Source organism: Triplophysa dalaica, chromosome 22, assembly GCF_015846415.1.
Source record: "Triplophysa dalaica isolate WHDGS20190420 chromosome 22, ASM1584641v1, whole genome shotgun sequence".
NCBI lineage: Eukaryota > Metazoa > Chordata > Actinopteri > Cypriniformes > Nemacheilidae > Triplophysa > Triplophysa dalaica.
This window is the reverse complement of record NC_079563.1, coordinates 429,408-435,951: the sequence shown is the minus strand read 5'-3', so window position 1 is coordinate 435,951 and position 6,544 is coordinate 429,408. Positions and strand designations below refer to the sequence as shown.

The window sequence follows — 6,544 nt, the reverse complement described above, 5'->3', positions numbered from 1 at the left end:
TCTCCGGTCTCGTCTTTGGCCCCAGACCTCACGTTCCTTGTATAGCTTTCCACCTGTGTTCCAATACCCACACCTGCCCATTGTTATCTTCCTTTGTTAGTCTCCCTTTAAAATGCCCTTGTGTTTATTGTCCTGTGCTCGTTCAATGTGCTTACTCGTGTGTATTCATTGTACTTATGTGCTTCATGCTCTTGTTCTCTGTGGATATTTCATCAAGTCAAGTCTAGTCTAGTCCATTCTATTCTAGTCTAGTCTAGTCTAGTCTAGTCTAGTCTAGTCTAGTCTTGTCTAGTCAAGAGACCAAATTTATACCCCAGTGAATTAGGAAGATATATATACTCCCTTACCTGTCTAAATCTCCCTTATCTGTCAAAAATACTAGAAAAACGTAGTGTCCACTCAGTTGTGCTTTTTCTTACAAAATAATGACATCCACAAAAAAATTCAGTTGGGCTTAAGACCACATTTTAGCACTTAACCTGTGTTAAAATTACAAAGGACCTGTATCTAGCATCAGAAAATGGCAACATCTCACTCCTAGTCTAGCTTGACCTTAGTGCTGCATTCGATACTGTAGACCATAACATACTTTTAGATCACCTACACAGTAAATCCGGTATTCAGGGACAGGCACTACAATGGTTCAGGTCTTAATTATCTGACAGATATCAGTTTGTCCATTTAAATGGTCAAATCAAATGCATGTAAATTATGGATTACCCCAGGGTTTGGTTTTAGGACCCTTGCTATTCTCCATATACATGCTGCCCCTTGGCAACATTATTAGAAAACATGAAATTAGCTTCCACTGTTAGACCATAATCAAGACCAGATGAATCCTTTCAGATTTCAAAATTGACAGAGTGGATCCAAAACATAAAACATTGGATGACTAGTCATTTCCTTCTTTTAAATTCCAATAAAACAGAAATATTACTTATTGGACCATAGACAAGTAAGTAGAATATTTCTGCAAATTGAAGGCTGCACTGTTACTCCAACAAATACAGTTAAGGACCTAGGCGTTATTAGACAGCAACCTGTCATTTGGAAATCACATCTCAAATGTCACAAAAACAGCCTTCTTATACCGTAGAAATCTCGGCAAACTAAAAAAAATTATATGTGTTGTTGCTTATTCATGTATTTACGAACTCAAGACTTAACTATTATAATGCACTACTCAGTAGTTGTCCTCCATAATCAATAAACTAACTACAGTTAGTTCAGAATGCAGCCACCAGAGTTCTAGCCAGGTCCAATCCCTTCACTGGCTACCCAGTAAGTATCGTATTGACTTTAAAGTTCTTTTAATTACTTATAAAGTCTTAAACTCTTTAGCTCCGACCTACATAACAGAGTTTAAATCACACTTCAACCCATCTGCCTCTCTAGGATTTCAAAACTCCGGACTTTTAATAACATCGAGAATAACTAAATCCACCAAAAGGGGTAGAGCTTTTACATACGTAGCACCTAAAATCTGGAATAGCCTTTCCAAGTTTATTTAGTGGTCAGACACACTCTCCCAATTTAAGTCTAGATTAAAGACACATCTTTTCAGCAAGCATTCACATAATTCATAATATGTTAAATAAATAAAACAAATACTGAACATCAGCTACGCTAATTAGTCTCTTTCCCACATAGCAGACAGACTCGGCCCGAATGTGGCCTCAGAATGGCACTGCTGGCGCACTGCTGGCACTGGCATGCAACAAGTCAGCCGAGTGTGGGCCATGTGCGGCAGTGATGGTACTGGATCCATGACGGCAAACAATAATTGGGCCGATTGTGGATGGAGGTGTTGGACCAATTGTTGATATTAGGTCTGTGGCCCAGATCAGTCTAGCGATTGTAGGCCACATTTGACATTGTGTAATTCACAATTATTGCACGGTTACATTTAAACATGTTTTACCTTGTACATTTTGGCAACAGGTTACAGGCAGATTTGGTTAACTCCGCTCAGCCTGTTCTACTAAAATGTTGAAATATCAAGTAAAGCAGCACTCTGTCTATTAAAAGTACTTCAGGCTGATTCTTTTTTAAAGTAACCTGGCCTTAAAAAACACTTGCACATATTTTTGTCTATTTAATGCTTTGTCATACAACTAATTATTTTCGTAGGTTACATAGATTGTGGTTTTAATAGAAAAGGCTATTGGTTCATGATGGTATTTTAATGGAAACCTTAAGAATTTTTTTAGGTTCTATTGTTTTTCAGCAGGGAACAAGCTTGCAGTATAGCAGTGTGCTGAGCTATATTTAAGGTATCAGTTACAGAATAGGTTAATAAGGTATCAGTGAAGTGAAATATCATAATCAAAATAATTTCAAAATGAGTTAACGATTTAAATAAAGAGAAAAGTTTTTATTATGTTTTCACATTTTATTGTACTTTTTAGTTTTATGGCCTAAATCAAAATAAACCAACACTTGAAAATAAATCTAATTTTGGAGCAAATATATAAATAGCAAATATATAAGTATATTTGTGAAATACACATAACAATGAATAATACGCCCACAAAAATATGTTTAATAGCAAAAAAAATTTTTTACTTTGTATAACAAACATTGAGCCAATAAAAAAATATGCTAACACAATGTAAACACAAACTGCAAGACTTTGAAAAGGTAAAAGTGATGTTGTGAAAGACAAATAGAAAACAGCAGCTCATGACAAAACATTCAATTTATTGATAGACATGTGTGACTTTAAATTCAAACTCCACAAACTGTCACAGGTTCTCGGTTTAGCTTAATGAAATGGTAGTAGTCAGTCTTTCAGGGAACATCAAAGAAGTCAGTGTAATGAACTGTAGGCCAACATCTGAGCTCTTGATATCTTCAGCTGGGTCTCACAGAAAAAAAAAGACCTGCAAGAAAAATCAAACAATTCATACCCATTACAAATCCATTCACTCACAAACTCATGTGGCAATAATATTCAATTTATTGTACAACAACACAACAATTCTCTTTGTAAAATATTCCACCTGAATAAAATATCCAATCAGTGTGTATGGAACAAAACTGAACAACTAGTTGTTTATGACATCACGGTACACACATTGGGACATCTGTTAACATAAGCTTCTAATAATTTGAATTCCAATAGTTCCTGTAGTCACATATTGTTTTTCAGCAGCCATGTTAACAGATTAGAACATTTATACACAGCACATGTGCTAAAAAAAACTTTTGAACACACAACCGTGTCAGAGGGTTGTTGGCCAAAGAACATTAGCATTTGAAGGATTTTTAATATCTTCCTCACCTACAGTGGTACAGGAAAAGCACGGCATGCAAAGCAAGTGCACCAGAACACTCTGATAAAGGGGATGTTCAGACACAACCTGAAACCATTAAAGATTAGATAAGAACAATAATGTTTTTTACATTCAATCACAGTCAGAAATTATAAGAATTCAACAACACTCAAAAGACATATGTTAAGCACAACAGTGACTGCCTCCGTTTATAGCAGTCTGTACATTTAATTACAGTGAATATAAAGTTCAACTAATGAACGCTTAAATAACTTTCAGATCTAGATATAACATACTGTTTACATCATTTGTCTCTGTTCTAATTATTTTTTGTTCTTATTTCATTACTTACTTTTTGCTGCTTTTTAACAAATAAACGTTTTATTTACATATATGAGCTCATGTGTTGTTGTAAGTTTTAGTAAGATTTAGTAATTGTTTGCTATTTGCTGTAATAAACCATCGCATCTACCTCGAGCATTGAAATAGCCAAACGCCTATCTTAAATTATGCTTTACACTTTATCGATGCTGCATGTGGCCTTTCAACATTTTCCACATCAGACAGACCGTGTGCTATCACGACAATAAATTACAAGATTATAATGCAAGAACGTTTCAAAACCCAGAACAGTATAAGAACAACAAGTTGGTTCTTATTTTATATTTTAGTATAAGGAACTGTGTAAACTCAAAACACATTGCTTACCTCAGACGAATCGGTGGCGGTTGGCAATTAAATCAAATGTGCAGTCTATGCGCGTGCGCAGAACTCCGACTCCTCCCACCAAGTTTTCAACCAGTTTGCATCTGGATCAGTTCATCCATTGGCTGGTTAATTGTTTTGGCGCGATTTACATGATCACGACAGCTTCTCGCGTCATCTGATTGGTTGATTTGAGTCAGGTTCACGGGATACTTTGGATTCGAAAACTATATTCCCGCCCAGGATTCTTCTCGTCTCTTCTTCAACGGCTGTTTTTAGGTAAGTGTGGTCGGTGCTGTTGTTGTTAATTGGTACAATTTTCTTAAACGAGTAATTTTATCAGACTCCTCCGTGTATTTTCAGAGCCAGAGTGTGTTATTTAGTGGGGTTTGAAGCAAAATAATTTGAGTAACGTAGGTTGACTGAGGATTTCTTAGAGGGTTTTGCATCTGATATTTTAATATGCAACAGGATCAATGTTTTTCTATTATTTATGCTTACAAATATTAAGATAATCAGCCTGCATAGGGGCATTTGGAACAACTAAATGTATTGATTTAAAACGTTTAACCTTTGTTTTACTATATAGTTTAAAAATGTATTACTTGTTTGTCAGGATTTATACAATATAATCATGATACATATTCATTTAAAAATGTATTCACATGAAATAACACATACAATAATTTCAAAATGTATCTGATTATAAATGTATAAATCTCTTAATTTGTAACTGCTCAAGTGTCTGCATGTTATATACAAGTGAATGGCACTCATTAATGTCCTTTATTGTTTTAGACATCACTAATTAGGGATCCTTAAACACATTATATTCTGGAATGGCTAAACTGTTAATGAAAATCTACTTCTTAGATAATATGAGCTTTAAAATTGGTTTCCATCTTTATGATATACATCTTTGACATGGGATTATTCACTTAATATTTGACCTAATTTTTGAATTAATTTGGCAGAAGTCCTCCAATCCACCATCAGCGAGACTGAACTCCTCCAGTCCAGCTACAGATAAGCTGCTGACCCATTTCAGAGGAGGAACATTGGCCATGACCCAAAAGGACCACTAAATCCTCAACTTTTTCTTGACACTTGTAAGTGTATATTTATATCTCTAAAAAATATCTTTAATAAATATGAGATTGTGTGCTTGGTTTTATATGGATTTTAATAAGTTTTCAATAAAAAACTTATTTGCAGCTCTTCTGCTTAATATCATCAATAATCAAGAGCACTGTGCTCTGTACTAATTGTGTATAAATTGCATTAATCCTTTTAAATTGTTTTTCTAAAACATGTGACCCTGCCTTTGAAAACCCAGCTGAAGTTGTTTTGGACCTAAAATCATAACATAATGTACATAACATTATGTGAAAATATAATGTTGATGCATTAAATATTGACTGACTATGGCCTTGTCAAAGATCTAAATCATATTGAAATGAATGACTGAAATCACACTTTGATACTCATTCTCTCAGAATTAGATTTCACAGACAGGGTCACAAATTGTAATGGACATTTAAAATGAAAGTTCTGTCTGATTTACTCACCCTCTAGTTGTTTCAAACATGTATAAATGTCTTTATTCGGTTGAACACAAAGAGAGATATTTTGGAATAATGTTAACAACTAACAGTTCTGAAGCACCGTAGTAGGAAAAACATTTCATTTTTTGGTTCTGTTGAACACAAAAGAAGATATTTTGAGTAATGTAGGAAAACAAACAGTTCTGGGGAACTTTTGATTACATTTTACATTTTTCCTACTATGTCAGTCAATGGTGCTTCAGAACAGCTGGTTGCTAACATTATTCCAAAATATCTCTCTTTCTGTTCAACAGAACAAAGAAATGTATACATGCTTGGAACAACTACAGGCGGATTAATCCCTCTAATTATTTCTTAAGATTAAATAATGCTGTTTATAGGTTATGTTCATTTTAATTTTTATCTAAAAAAGTACATTAGGGATTGTTTAAAGTATTTAAATAATATGAATAAAAAATTGTTACACCTTTTATTGCATTTACTTAATGTGCATTATCCATTATTTTATTTACACCATAGTTTCCACAAATTTTTTTTTTTTAAATTACCAAAACTATATTTAATAATTATGTATGTCTTTCAGCTGCGGTGAGAAAAATTCCCTAACAAAAAAAACGGTCATATCCAGAGATGGCTTCAGCTTGCTCCGGATTGGGATGGAGGAAGAAGAGAACGGCTGAAGAGAAAGGAGATGATAAATAGCTGTGCCTCTCATTTAGAGCCTCAATAGCTTATGCGTGCGAACACATACGAAATACATTCATTTCCTTTTCATGTGCACACACGCAGTTATGTGTTATGTTGTTTATAAAGTTTAATTTTGTCTTTCTTTGGTTTATAACGTTTTCATTTAGTCCGTATTCGGTTTCATTTTTTCAAGTGTTAAGGTACTGTTCATTTAAAGTCTAAAGGTTTCCGTTTTACATAAAAATATGTTCAACACAATGTGTTCACTTTATTTTTATTTGTAAATAAAAAATGTTTATTGAAAAACAATTC

The 6,544-nt window shown here is 33.9% G+C and overlaps 2 long non-coding RNA genes across 4 annotated transcripts; one reads left to right on the top strand and one right to left on the bottom strand.

Annotated features, from left to right (window-relative positions):
* Window positions 1-2,680: 2,680 nt before the first annotated feature.
* Window positions 2,681-4,111, bottom strand: LOC130411863 (uncharacterized). 2 transcript variants are annotated; one of them, XR_008905123.1, is made up of 3 exons: window positions 3,984-4,111; window positions 3,284-3,362; window positions 2,681-2,882 (listed from the first exon to the last, which is right to left on the bottom strand). It is a non-coding gene; the product is annotated as an uncharacterized LOC130411863 (long non-coding RNA). The 2 variants fall into 2 exon arrangements; XR_008905122.1 differs by lacking the exon at window positions 3,984-4,111 and having other exon boundaries at window positions 3,284-3,976.
* Window positions 4,112-4,122: 11 nt separating this feature from the next.
* On the top strand, window positions 4,123-6,541 carry LOC130411864 (uncharacterized). Of its 2 annotated transcripts, XR_008905125.1 has the most exons (3): window positions 4,123-4,259; window positions 4,955-5,089; window positions 6,129-6,541. It is a non-coding gene; the product is annotated as an uncharacterized LOC130411864 (long non-coding RNA). The 2 variants fall into 2 exon arrangements; XR_008905124.1 differs by lacking the exon at window positions 4,123-4,259 and having other exon boundaries at window positions 4,333-5,089.
* The last annotated feature ends 3 nt before the right edge of the window (window positions 6,542-6,544 follow it).